Raw genomic sequence first — 15,532 nt, forward strand, 5'->3', positions numbered from 1 at the left:
CTTCAGATGTTACAATCCCACATGTGTACCATCGATGGTTATCGTGCACATGTTCTGTACATTAGAATATGGATATGTACGCAATACCTGCTGACAGTGTTCACATCTCGTCAGCCATATGGGGTAAATAATAATTTTATTTCTTTAGTGCCCAACATATTCCCAAGCACTTTACAAATCAGAAAACGGTATCAGCATTACTCACCTCCAATTTGAAAATGAGCACCGCTGAACAACACCTTTTTAAATACGCCCATTGCACTATATGAGTAGATTGACTTTAATTATAATTACTGATAATTTATATTGTTGAAAAAAGGTAGTTTTGTAAACTTGCTGGGAGGGTTTATTTTTTTTCCTGCCACTAGATGGGCCTATGCCACAAATCTCAGGAATATTAGAATTATGTGATTAATCATGAATCAAATGGAAACACTTGAATTCTGTTTCCAAATTTGTATTCATTCTTTAGTCTAATAACAAATGAGAACTTTTTAAGTTTTACAGATATTTGGTAATAATGACACAGTATGTTTAAGCATGTAACCAGTTTCATGTTTTAGCATTCACCATATTTTAGAGTATTTATGTAGTGGGCAATCCTTAGGCCAGCATCACACTACCGTAGAATACGGGCGAGTTCTATGCGAGAAAACATCGCATAGCACTCGGACCAGTGTTAATCTATGGGGCAGCTCACATCACCGGTTATTTTCTCAGCCGTATTCAGCATGCGTGTAAAATCGCAGCATGCTGTGATTGTCACCAAGACTCGCCAATACAAGACAATGGAGTGAGAAAAATATTGTACAGCACTCGGACCATGTGAGTGCTGTCCGATTTTTCCGCACCAGTGTCTTTTTGAAAAGCCGCGTACAATAAAATCACACTGACAGGTTAAAATAGAATAGATATATACACATAGAATACATAGATATATAGATGTATGTGACACACACACACACATATATATACTGAATATGTACACATATTACATAGATATATACAGGAAAAACCAGCAATTCATGTGCCGTGTCCTGTAAAATCACACTAACAGGTTAGAATAGGTATATACACATAGAATACATAGATATACAGATGTCAGTGACACACATAAAATATATATATATATATATATATATATATATATATATATATATATATATATATTTATATTGCATAGATAGAAGAAAAGCCGGCAATTCATCTGCCGTGTACTGTAAAATTGCTGCAGGAGCTGACAGAATAGAAGAGATGGATTACTTACAGTAAATACAAATAGAATAGGTAGATATGCATATGTCTGTGAGAAATACAGTTGGTACAGTGTGTTCAGCTTACTGTACATGTATTAAGAAAAAATTATTTTTCTGAAAAAAATGGTGTGGGCTCCCGCACAATTTTTGTAACCAGCAGAGGGAAAGCCGATGGCTGGGGGACGATGTTTATAGCCCGAGAAGGGGCTAATACCCATGGAGCGTCCCAGGCTATTACTATCAGCTCACAACTGTATACTTAGCCTTTACTGGCTATTAAAATGGGGGACCCCCCAAAAAATGATGTAGGGTCCCCTATAATAAATAACCAGCAAAGGGTATGCAGACAGCTGTGGGCTGATATAAATAACCTAGGAAGGGGCCATGGATATTGGCCCCCTCCCAGGCTAAAAACATCAGCCCTCAGCCGCCACAGAAACAGCTCATCTCTAAGATTGACACCTCTCCATTACTAGCGTTGGGGCTTAATATCACCTGACAACACAAAGGTGACATCAACCCCCCCCAACTATCACCCCACTTGCCACCACTACAGGGCAAGTGGGAAGAGTGAGACTTAGTGCCAGAATTCCATTCTATTACATTCCATCCAAATTGGCAATATGCAAGAGTTTGGATATAACTTATATGATCAATATGGAAATCTTATTGTAGTCACACAACTGGGAGTGACTGTTAGGGTATGTTCACACGTTCCTGATTTCCATCCTTTTTTTTTCAGGACTGTTTTTTAAAAAACTGCAGCTCTTGGCAGAAAATGCAGGTCCTTTTTTTGGTCCTTTTTTTGTCCTTTTTTGATGCGTTTTTTGATCCTTTTTTTGATCCTTTTTTTGATCCTTTTTTTATGCAGTTTTCTATGCAGTTAAAATGGCTGAAAATACCCTAACCCTACCCCTAACCGTACCCCTAACCCTACCCCTAACCCTACCCCTAACCCTACCCCTAACCCTACCCCTACCCCTAACCCTATTCTAACCTTAGTGGAAAAAAAAGAAAAAATTCTTAATTTTTTTTTATTGTCCCTACCTATGGGGGTGACAAAGGGGGGGGGGGTGTCATTTACTATTTTTTTTTATTTTGATCACTGAGATAGGTTATATCTCAGTGATCAAAATGCACTTTGTAACGAATCTGCCGGCCGGCAGATTCGGCGGGCGCACTGCGCATGCACCCGCCATTTTGCAAGATGGCGGCGCCCAGGGAGAAGACGGCCGGACGGACACCGGGACGCCGGGTAAGTATAAGGGGGGGAGATTAGGGCACGGGGGGGCATCGGAGCACTGGGGGGGGCATCGGAGCACGGGGCGGTGGGATTGGAGCACAGGGGGGCGGGATCGGAGCACGGGGGGGCAGCCACATTCCGCCCACGCACTTCCGCCCGCTTCCCCGCACTTCCTGCTGCAGCGGTTCGGCACCACAAACCGCAGTAAAACCCGCAGATATTTTTTTCATCTGCGGGTTTTACTGCGGGTTTGACCTCACAATGGAGGTCAATGGGTGCAGAACCGCTGCGGCTCCGAAAAAAGAAGTGACATGGTACTTCTTTTTTCCCGCAGCTATTCAGCGCGTTTTTTTTTTTTTTTTATTTTCCGCATTGTGGGCACAGCAGTTCCTGTTTTCCATAGGGTACAATGTAATGTACCCTGCATGGAAAACAGCTGCGGACCCGCAGCGGAAAAATCGCGGCAATTCCGCGTGAAAAAAAGGATCGTGTGAACATGGCCTTAGGGTTGCCAGAAGGAACAGTTTCCTAAATGTGACAGTTATATATCAACACATATGCAATGATGTCATCATTAAAGATATCATAATTGTAAATATTTACAGATATTACACAACTCACTTCTTTGAGGTGATGTAACTTATTTTCTGTGTGAAAACTTTGGACATCATGCAGTAAGAGCTGTTTGGTGCAGTAAATGTAAAATTTAACAGGATTTATGTGTACCTTTGTATTCTTACAATGGGCGCACTGCTTGTAACCATGGCAGGCTTTGTTTTCAGCAAATAAACCGTAGAGTCAATCATACTAAGAGGTCAGGCTGACAAAGAGAGTTTGCTAGTTGAATCCTGGAAGCTTTTCTTCTTGCCAATTCTGTCTTTCTCTTTCTCCAGTTGAAATATACTGCAAACCAGACATCTGATTTTTAGTTGGAGGAGTCTGGGGAAAGGTCTGGTCACATGCCACTCCATCCCCCAAAACATATCCTCCTATACATTTGTTAAAATAAAGATAAAGTGGGCAATATGCTTTCAACGGTCAATGTATTTTCTGACAAACTGATCTCATTTGGTATGTATGCTATCTGGGGATTATGCTGCCAGCTCCTGGCACTTTAACCCCTGAAACACTGCGATCAAACAAGATCGCAGCATTCTGGTAGCATAGGGAAGCATCGCGCAGGGAGGGGGCTCCCTGCGTGCTTCCCTGAGACCCTCAGAACAACGCGAACATAGAGTCAATTGAACAAAGCTAGTAAATTTATAAGGTTACTTCAGAAAAAATTGGATATAAATCAAGAAGACAAATGGAAGCTTATTAAAAAGGTATAAATACAAACTTTATTAACAACAATACCATATTAAAAATACAAGCAAACCGTCACCTAATGACAGTGCAATACACACAACAAATTGCATAAGATACCAGACAAATAAGTCTACCGCACACAGATAATGCACAAAATTTGAGATATACTCTATACGTTTTAAAGGTGCAGGCATAGAAATGTCCCAGGTAAATGTCCCAGCAATATAAATCCTATTAAAGGTAAGCCATACGTATGATCTATAGGTAGATAAGTGACCTAACCAAAATCTAGGTGCCTCATGTCAGGCACAAAAAAGGTCAGGTAATACAGGGAAACATGCCTCACCTAGGTGCTGGTAGACCGCTGTACACACCTCGACGCTCATTTCGCCGCTGTTCGCCTCGCTTTTTCAAGGGGAAGTATAGTCTTTGCTGCCTACAAGGCCTTTAAATACTGCACATATTAAAACCACCTGGCCGGTCCCATAATGACGCCGTGAAGAGTCCGCGCACGCGCGCGTCACCCCCCGAGTCCACCCGACCCCGCCCGGACATATTCAGCCACGGAAGCCGGCGGGCACCAACAGGTCCCGCCCGCACCCGCCGCAGGAAGTCGCCGGAGGGAGGAGGGCAGAGCTGCGAAGGAGGCGCGCGCATGCGCACCACAGCGAAGATCAAAGGGAATCCAACTCCACCCCACACACCGGTAACAACCAACGGGCATTGCACAAATATAGAGGCGTACTCCCGCACACGTAGCAACAGTTTATATCGCTAAGGGATAAGTATCCATTCAGCATCTTCATGCGATCCATCACTTAATACATGAGCTGGTAAGGAGGCATCTTCTCATATAAATCGCGGTATGAAGATAGAACCCACGATGTATTCCAAGTGGCTATGTATTTCTTTTTCTCTTTATTTTCTCTAGCTCCACTTGTAAGTATTAGTGCATATGTGCCCCACAAAGGTGGCAGGGGAGCTCCGGGTAACGGACAGGCACATATATAATATAACCCTAAACTTGTACAATTAAAATACAGGATAAGTGGAAATAAGGGAGGAAAAGGGGAGAAGAAATGGGGAGAGAAAATCAAGCTTGACCTTACACTAATTATATAAATATTACAAAAACGGACCAAAGTTGAGGGCTTCATTTAAAGAAATTGCACTGTAAGGGTGCTAATGATTTGGAAGGTTGGAATGCTGCGGAGAGGGACACCATACGTATTTTGGAAGAACTTCTTGACGAACAAACCCCAACTGATGAAGGTGGGTTCCCCAAATCTATTCTTCTTTGGTCCGTTTTTGTAATATTTATATAATTAGTGTAAGGTCAAGCTTGATTTTCTCTCCCCATTTCTTCTCCCCTTTTCCTCCCTTATTTCCCCTTATCCTGTATTTTAATTGTACATATGTCGTTTTTAATGCTTATATGTCTTATGTTTAGGGTTATATTATATATGTGCCTGTCCGGTTCCCGGAGCTCCCCTGCCACCTTTGTGGGGCACATATGCACTAATACTTACAAGTGGAGCTAGAGAAAATAAAGAGAAAAAGAAATACATAGCCGCTTGGAATACATCGTGGGTTCTATCTTCATACCGCGGTTTATATGAGAAGATGCCTCCTTACCAGCTCATGTATTAAGTGATGGATCGCATGAAGATGCTGAATGGATACTTATCCCTTAGCGATATAAACTGTTGCTACGTGTGCGGGAGTACGCCTCTATATTTGTGCAATGCCCATTGGTTGTTACCGGTGTGTGGGGTGGAGTTGGATTCCCTCTGATGTTCGCTGTGGTGCGCATGCGCGCGCCTCCTTCGCGGCTCCGCCCTCCTCCCTCCGGCGACTTCCTGCAGCGGGTGCGGGCGGGACCTGTTGGTGCCCGCCGGCTTCCGTGGCTGAATATGTCCGGGCGGGGGCGGGTGGACTCGGGGGGTGACGCGCGCGTGCGCGGACTCTTCACGGCGTCATTATGGGACCGGCCAGGTGGTTTTAATATGTGCAGCATTTAAAGGCCTTGTAGGCAGCAAAGACTATACTTCCCCTTGAAAAAGCGAGGCGAACAGCGGTGAAACACGCGTCGGGGTGTGTACAGCGGTCTACCAGCACCTAGGTGAGGCATGTTTCCCTGTATTACCTGACCTTTTTTGTGCCTGACATGAGGCACCTAGTTTTTGGTTAGGTCACTTATCTACCTATAGACCATATGTATGGCTTAACTTTAATAGGATTTATATTGCTGGGACATTTACCTGGGACATTTCTATGCCTGCACCTTTAAAACGTATAGAGTATATCTCAAATTTTGTACATTATCTGTGTGCGGTGGACTTATTTGTCTGGTATCTTATGCAATTTGTTGTGTATATTGCACTGTCATTAGGTGACGGTTTGCTTGTATTTTTAATATGGTATTGTTGTTAATAAAGTTTGTATTTATACCTTTTTAATAAGCTTCCATTTGTCCTCTTGATTTATATCTGATTGCTATATGGAGATATTTGTTATTGTATGTGACTGACATCAGTCACTAAAATGAAGCTGGAAATTTTGATATTCAGAAAAAATTGGCAGTGTTTACAAAAGTTACAAAAGATATTACAAAAGAGACAAATACAAATATGTACAAACAGAAAATAAAAGGGATGAACATATGAAACTTACTCTATCTCAGTCACAGGTATGATGTGTCGATAAAGGGGAGGAGAGATCCCAAAGAAAAGATTCAGTCCACAGCATGTCTTCTATAACTGTCTCCCCGGGCTCTGAACACCTCCGAAAATGTACATTTCTGTTTTATGCTTTGCCCACAAACCTAGAGACTCCTTTTTTTGCTGACCTCACTGGTGGGCTGTGTTCAAGAAAATACACCTCTCTGGAAGTTATCAAAACTCCTATTTTCCATATCTTTGGCTTGGAATCTCACAGGGCGGCGATAGGGACATTATAATTTTCCCTGCAAATGTACTATTCTTTTGAGACCAAACATGGCATGTCTGCATTCTACTAGTGGGCAGAAATTCATGTCCCATGCCCAGATCCTGGAAATCCAATTTTCACGTTTCTAGGATTACTGGGAGTTATTAAAATTGACTTTAAGTATTTTGGGATAGGAACAAATGAATCTCTTGTGGGAAAACCTTCAATCTTGCTAGGGCTGGCAGAGTCATAGCTTCAATTCCTGAGGGAGGGGGCCAGGAGTAGAATTTCACAGAGGGGTTGGCCTGCCCGCAGCATTGAGGGGATTGAAGCTGCTTTTGTTTGTGCAGAAACCAATGGGGGAAGGGCAGTAAGTCAGCTTTGGTTCTGTAGCCTGGGCAATGGAAAATGATTCCTATTTTCTTGACAATGTCAAAGGGTCAAAAGGGTCTCTGTCTCTGAGTCTCTTTATACAGAGGCATGTAACCTATTTTTAGATTTACCCAGTGTCCTTCAGTCCACCCTCACAGATAAGGAGAAGAATGGCTATGATCAAGTTGCCTTGTTTGATTATGTAAGCTATTTGCATAGATTTTCCTCCTCTGTTTTAAAAATTAACAAACTATCTGGGCTAGACATTGTATAATTAGCATATCAGTAGACCTCACTATTCATCAAGGATAAGAGCACACTATGTTATATCAAATATCAGCTTACAAGTCTATATTACAGGCTCACACAAACAAAAGTCTGTTTTCTTGACCAGCCAGAAATCAACACTTAAATCGAAAAGCCAACACACAGATAAAAAGGTTTGCTAAAAATAGTCTTCTGGGTAATTAAGATAGAATCTGGTTTCTTCACCCACCATAGAATATAATGTAACCCATCATAGGGTATAATGCAGCCCCCCTCATATAGTATCATGCAGCACCCATATAATATAATGTAGACCCTCAGAGTATAATGCAGCCCCCCTCCATAGAATATGTGCCCCCCTCATAGGGTATAATGCAGCCCCCGTCATATAGTATCATGCAGCACCCATATAATATAATATAGACCCTCATAGTATAATGCAGCCCCCTTCATAGAATATAATGTAACCCTCTCATAGGGTATAATGCAGCCCCCATGGAATATAATGTAGTCCCCTGCTGTGAGATTGATTCTTAAGCCAGAAAAATCTGTCTCTGATGCAATTTTTTTGTAATTTCTATCTGCTCTTTTAGTTTTTCATTAAGATATGTCAGTATTTGTTTCTCTTCATCGTAATGAGTTAGTTATTGCTTCCTTCTCCCTTTATTTATAAATTATGGATTTTTATGTCTATTACCTGCTGTGAGATTGATTCTTAACCCTCTGAAATCGGAAAGTCCCCTGAAGAATAGCTTGGAAGCAGCATTGGACTGGAGCACCTTGGGCCCACTATGTAGCTACATAGAAATAAATACAAGATCACCAATTGTATGGTAATACATGCTAATATCAGGGTATAATATAAGTTAATGCACATCTTAATGATATAGCAGGGGTTGGGGTAGCCTCCCTCATATAATATAATGCAGCCCTCCTCATAGAATATAATGTAGCCCCCTTCCAAAGGAAAAAATTATTTGTCAAGTTGGTCATGGAAGAATTCCGCCTTATTCCAACAGGGATATGTAACGATAATTTAACAAGACAACAGAAAGTGGCCCTGAAAGAGTTAAAATTACTTAAGAACATAGTAATTAAGCCTGCTGATAAAGGGGGCAACATCATTCTGTGGCCAACCCCAATGTATGAGAGAGAGGCGTTCAGACAGTTGAGGGATCTCAACTGTTATAAGAGGCTACCCTTTAACCCTACCACCCTTTTTCAGAACTAGCTAAGAGATTTGATTGAACAGGCACTCTACAAAGGCATAATCTTTCCAGAGATTATGAACGGACTGTTTCCTTAAACCCCACAAACATCGTGCTTATACATTCTTCCGAAGGTACACAAATCTACTGCAAATCCACCAGGTCGTCCTATCGTCTTTGGCCGGGGTGGTCTATGTGAACAAATTAAAAAGTTCCTTGATTTCCACTTGAAACCCATGGTTGAATCCCTCCCAACATACATTAAGGACACTAGTGATGTACTTAACCCATTTCTTGCCAAATTAGCAATTTAGATTTTTTTTTTTATGACAGATTTTTAATGATTTGGGTCCTAATGAATCAGAAACATAATTTGCTAAATTTTTCAAGTACGTATTTTTCAGAAAAGGGTGTCCCAATATTCAATTAAAAATGACAATGACATGATTTCCTATTTTGTAATCATTCATTTTAAAATCTTAGTTGCTAGAAGCTAAAGATTAGGCTTCCCAAAAAATGGACATTGGTAGATAATGGGTTAAGAAATTGGAGGAAATCCCTATTCAAGCAATCATGTGGTTAGTGACTTTTGACGTTGAATCTTTGTATACGTCAATCCGACATGACTATGGAATTGAAGCTGTTAGAACATTCCTCCACATGTCTACTATGGAAAATGACCTTGCCAAGTTCCTGTTGTCACTACTTGAATATGCTCTTACGCATAATTTTTTCATCTTCAAGGAAACTCTGTATCTTCAAGGGACAGCTATGGGGGCTACTTTTGCCCCTTCAGAGGCAAACTTATTTTTTGGTAAGTGGGAAAGGACCATTTTTTGTCTAACATTCTAACATTGCCTCTTTGATTGAAGAAGTCTCTACATGGATGCGTTTTATAGATGACATCCTTGTTATTTGGCAGGGCTCGGAGACTGATCTGTTGTCCTTTACTCAATATTTAATTGACAACACCTTAAAAGGTGTGGAGAGCAGTGAATATTCATTTCTCTTTAGCAGCGGGCTCAGGCTTTAGCCACAGCAGCCGTCTCCTGCCTCCTGTCACCCTCTGATACACCACTGCTGCTCCACTGGCACTGGGTGGGCATCCTGACTTACGGACCCCATAGCAGCTACGTAGTGTGCCGCTATTAGAAACACACCGCTGGCTGAGGGCCCCTGGGGAAATATAATGTAGCCCCCTCATAGGGTATAATGCAGCCGCCCTCATATAGTATCATGTAGCCCCCGTAGAATATAATGTAGACCCTCAGAGTATAATGCAACCCCCCTCCATAGAACATAATGTAGCCACCTCATAGGGTGTAATGCAGCTCCCTCAGAGGGTATAATGCAACCCCCCTCCATAGAACATAATGTAGCCCCCTCATAGGGTGTAACGCAGCTCCCCCAGAGGGTATAATGCAGCCCCCCACAGAATATAATGTAGCCCCCTCAAAAAGTATAATGCAGCCCCTCATAGAATATAATGCAGCCCCCTCATAGGGTATAATGCAGCCCCCTCTATATAATATAATGCAGCCACCTCATAGGGTATAATGCAGCCACCCAATGGAATATAATGTAGCCTCCCTCATATAGCAAAATGCAGTCTCCCCCATAGAATATAATGTAGCCCCCTCATAGGGTATATTGCAGCCCCCATAGAACATAATGTATCCCCTTCATAACGTATAATGCAGCCCCCCTCATATAGTATCATGCAGCCCCCTATAGAATATAATGTAGCCCCCTGAGAGTGTAATGCAGCCCCCTGATAGAATATAATGTAGACCATCATAGAATATAATGTAGCCCCCTCCACAGTATTATGGCCATCAGTATTCACTGATGTATATTAAAAAAACAAACAAAAAAACCCACAATACTCACTTCTCCTCCTCGATCCCCCATTGATCCTGGCTCTGCTTTGGTCTCAGCAGCTGCACTGTCATCTCCCCAGCACGCACAGCATGGTGCGCGATGAAGTGACATCATCGTGCATCGGCTGTGTCAGAGGCAGAAGGGAATGATGGGGGAGGGAGCATCTGATGATGATGCTGATGCAGATGAATGCAGCACACTGGGGGGCAGCAGCAGTGGAGCAGTGGGTGACAGGAGGTAGGAGTTGGCTGCTGTGGCTATAGCCTGTGCTTCCTGCTAAAGAGAAATGAATAGACACTGCTCTCCACACCCTCTGTTATATGTTAGTTGCCTTGTTCATCAGGTTGGTGTACTGTGGTGCATGGCAGTGCCCCTCTTCCCTAGGTGTGGGAAGGAAACAGACAGAGGGCTGATTCAGGAGATAAAGCAAGGGTGGCGGCACAGGCATCTTCTGGGGAATAGGGCAAGCCTGAGCTCCCCCTAGTGTTAGGGACAGGGAAGGAACCCCTGGTCCCGGGTCACGCGACAGCTGAGTCGTGACATTAGCTCTGACCGTAACCATTTTCTGATTATGGATCCTATTACTGCTCTGCCAGGGCAACTGCAGCAGCTCAGTCTGCAGGTGACAGATCTACGCACTGTTGTTTTGCAGCACCCTAATACATCTGGTCTAGGAATCATGTCTCCCAGGCAAACCGTAGTGGAGCCTAAGGTCGTGTTGCCTGACAGGTTCTCTGAGGGGCATTACAAGTTTGTTTTTAGAGAGGCCTGTAAACTGTACTTTAGGCTACGTCCTGTTTCCTCAGGTACAGAGGAGTAAGGTGTGAGGATAATCTCTCTCCTTCAGGTGGATCCCCAAGCATGGGCGTTTTCTCTCCCGTCTGACTACCAGTTGCTTCAGATGGTGGATTCATTTTTTCTGGTGCTGGGTCTTTTATACGATGACCCCAACCGCTTCTCCTTGGCTGAGTCCACACTGTGCCAACTTCAGCAAGGAGACCAGCGGAGGACTGTTGCTCTGAGTTTTGGAGGTGAGCCACGGACACTAAGTGGAATGACCCCGCACTTCCTAGCCAGTTTTGTGAGGGGCTTATAGTAAGGGTGAAGAATGCCTTAGTCTTCGAAGATGAGGGGAAAAACATCTGTATTGGAAGGGACTTGTACCTTAAAAAAGGTCGTTGAAGACCACGGAAAATAACCATGCTCCACTTCTTCTACGGAAATACCTTACAGGCTTGAAGAAGAGGGAGCAAAAAGTGGAGTACTATTAGAACAGCGCTGGTGCCCCTGCACGTGTCCCCTTCCTCCCCCCCTACAGGGACACCGTCATTTTGAATTACCCATCTGCGCTCTCTTGGCATCCATCTTCTCCCAAGAACTGCGCATGGCAACCAGGTCTCCTGGGAGTGTGGTAAGGGCAGGGCCGAACTGGCCATTTGGCAATTCTGGCAAATGCCAGAAGGGCCTGTCTGGTCGTGGTCTGCCTTGCCTGTTATGTTGTTAAAAGAATAGATGTTCTCAAGACACCCATACTGTTAAGAGTTGTAACGGAGCACAAAGTCACTGACTCCGTCACTGACCCCAGCAGGCCACGGGTATCTTTAGAAATATTGGTCTTGTAGTAAATCTTGCTTTCCTCCATCCAGGGTAATATTAGTAACATATCCCATCTGGTGCTGGGGGGCAGGGACACCATGAGCCTGTGTGATTTCAAATGCCAGGGCTGAATTTCAGCCCCAGTCCGTACCTGGGTAAGGGGCCCAGCGCCCCATCACGCATTCAACTTATCGGCATCATAGATACCGATACAGTAAAAGTAGTGATGAAGCAGAGAGCTTCAGATGATGCTTCCTCTTTCATCACTCCCACTTTGCTTCTGACTCAGCAGACGCACGATGATGTCACATCATCATGTGCCACGCTTTGCCAGCAGTGGAGCTGATGAGACGCTCTGCAGAAGCCAGAGCAGCGGGGAAATGGGGAGAGGTAAGTATTGTATATGTGTATGCATTGTATTGTGTGTATGTATGTATGTATGTGTATATACAGGTGCTTCTCACAAAATTAGAATACCATCAATAAGTTAATTTATTTTAGTTCTTCAATACCAAAAGTGAAACTTATATATTATATAGAATCATTATAAACAGAGCGATTTATTTCAAGTGTTTATTTCTCTTGATTATGGCTTCCAGCCAATGAAAACCGAAAAGTCATTATATCAGTAAATTAGAATCATTAACAAAAAACACCTGTAAAGGCTTCCTAAGCATTTATAAAGTTCCCTTAGTCTGTTTCTGTAGACTCCACGATCATGGGGAAGACTGCTGACTTGACAGATCTCCAGAAGTCAGTCATTGACACACTCCCCAAGGAAAGTAAATTTTGCATTTAATTTGGAAATCAAGGATCCAGAATCAGGAGGAAGAGTGGAGAGGCACCCAATCCAAGCTGCTTGAGGTAGTGTGAAGTTTCCGCCATCAGTGATGGTTTGGGGGAGTCATGTCATCTGCCGGTGTAGGTCCATTGTGTTTCATCAAGACCATAGTCAGCACAGTCGTCTACCAGTGAATTTTAGAGCACTTCATGCTTTACTCTGCTGACAAGCTTTTTGGAGATGTAAATTTAATTCTCCAGCAGGAATTGGCACCTGTCCACACTACCAAAAGTACCAATACCTGGTTTAAAAAGAAACAACAGTATCAGTGTGCTTGATTGGCAAGCAAACTCACCTGACCTTAACCCCATAGAGTATCTTTGAGGGGAGCTGCATTATACTTTGAGGGGGTCTGCAGTGTACTCTGAGGGGGGCTTCTTTATACTCTGAAAGGGCGTATGCAGTATACTCTATGAGGGGGGCAGCAGTATACTCTATGAGGGGGGCTGCATTATACTCTATCAAGGACCATGGGGAGTGCATTATACTATATGTACTACATGGGACCTGCATTATACTATATCGAGGACTATCTGTCCCCATCATTCCTCTTAAGCCGGTAAAGAAACTCGGGAACAAGTGTCGAACAACTTCAATATTGTCGATCATGCTCGTTTAATGGCCTGACCTCAGCGCATGTAAATACAACCAAAATTTTTCTTTGTGATGTTGCAATATGTTAGCATTTGGGGCCCCATTTTAAACTTTTGCTCAGGGCCCCATTTTGTCTAAAACCGGCACTGGTTGTTACCATTATATTGCAAAAAATGTAGTAAAAAGTGATAAAAATTAGATATCTATCACAAAATGGTATCAGTAAAAATGCAATTTTGCTCCTAAAAAACAAGCCCTCACACAGTTCCATCAACTGAAAAATGAAAATCTTATGGATTTCAAAAAATGGTTTAATGTGGCATCATAATATCATCCATGTTCATAGGGTCAGAGGGCAGGGACAGTGAGTGTTGTGCAGCATGGATGAAACCTGGCAGAAAATGCACCCTGATTGTGAATGAAAATATAAATAATGAAAAGGCAATGCAGATAATTAATGGAAACATAGATGTGAAAAGAAGTTGGTGTGCGGAAATTCTGTCTGTTCCAATAAACATAAGTCCTCACTAATTGACTAGAAGTTTTAGATACAAAATGTGTGGAATTCAGCACGTAGCACTTTCCAGTCTCTGTAAACCTCATTAAAGGGAACCTGTCACCCCGAAAATCACGGGTGAGGTAATCCCACCGGCATCAGGGGCTTATCTGCAGCATTCTGTAATGCTGTAGATAAGCCCCCGATGTTACCTGAAAAAGGAGAAAAAGACGTTAGATTATACTCACCCAGGGGCGGTCCCGCTGCTGGTCAGGTCGGATGGGTGTCTCCGGTCCGCTGCGGCGCCTCCTATCTTCTTTCCATGACGTCCTCTTCTGATCTTCAGCCACGGCTCCGGCGCAGGCGTACTTTGCTCTGCCCTGTTGAGGGCAGACAAAGTACTGCAGTGCGCAGGCGCCGGGCCTCTGACCTTTCCGGCGCCTGCGCACTGCAGTACTATCCTCTGCCCTCAAGAGGGCAGAGCAAAGTACGCCTGCGCCGGAGCCGTGGCTGAAGATCAGAAGAGGACGTCATGGAAAGAAGATAGGAGGCGCCGCAGCGGACCGGAGACACCCATCCGACCTGACCAGCAGCGGGACCGCCCCTGGGTGAGTATAATCTAACGTCTTTTTCTCCTTTTTCAGGTAACATCGGGGGCTTATCTACAGTATTACAGAATGCTGCAGATAAGCCCCTGATGCCGGTGGGATTACCTCACCCGCGATTTTCGGGGTGACAGGTTCCCTTTAATTCTTTTTCTGAAGATGTGTGTTTCCCTCTGGGTCTAGAACAGCTTCTGAATCATTGCTATTTAGTAGATTTCATTATAATATATGTTCTTTAAGGAACACCACTTAAACTCAAGATTTAGCATAAAGATCTTGTCAAATCTCTTTTTGCTTAATATTGAAAAAATCTACAGTGTGTGCACTTTTGACCAGTCACTGGAAAGCAACAAAAAACTATAGAAATGTGAAATCTGCTCCAAATAATAGAAAAACTCTCCCAGTTTCATACTTATCACCTTATCATGCATTATGCCACACCACACGTTCACTTTAGGGGTGTTACGTTTGTACTCAACATAGGCATGAGGATGTTCAGCAGCCCATATTCGGACGTTATGGCGATGAACATATCCACAGATATGGAAGGTCACCTCATTGCTAAACACAATCTTCTACAAACATCTTGCATCATTGTCGATCTTATGAAGCATGTCTGTAGCAAAAGTGCATCATTTGGGTCTATCCGCCTATTTGATACATCAGCAACAGCCGCAATTTGTACCCCGTAAAACAGACGTTTCTTTAACACCTTATGAACTGTAGTCTTGCTTAGGTGTCATTGTCGAGCACACGCACGCACAGATTTTGTAGGCCTCCATAGGTAGCTATCCCGTATAGCCTCTAGAGACTCATCACTGACTGATGGCCTACCAGAACAGGGTTTCTCCACCAAACTGCCGATTTCCTTCAACTACTTATCCCACCGAGTAATGTTATTCCTATGTAGTGGCGCATCGTTATAAACACACTGATA

This window comes from Ranitomeya imitator, chromosome 5 (genome assembly GCF_032444005.1).
Source record: "Ranitomeya imitator isolate aRanImi1 chromosome 5, aRanImi1.pri, whole genome shotgun sequence".
In the NCBI taxonomy this organism is placed as follows: Eukaryota; Metazoa; Chordata; class Amphibia; order Anura; family Dendrobatidae; genus Ranitomeya; species Ranitomeya imitator.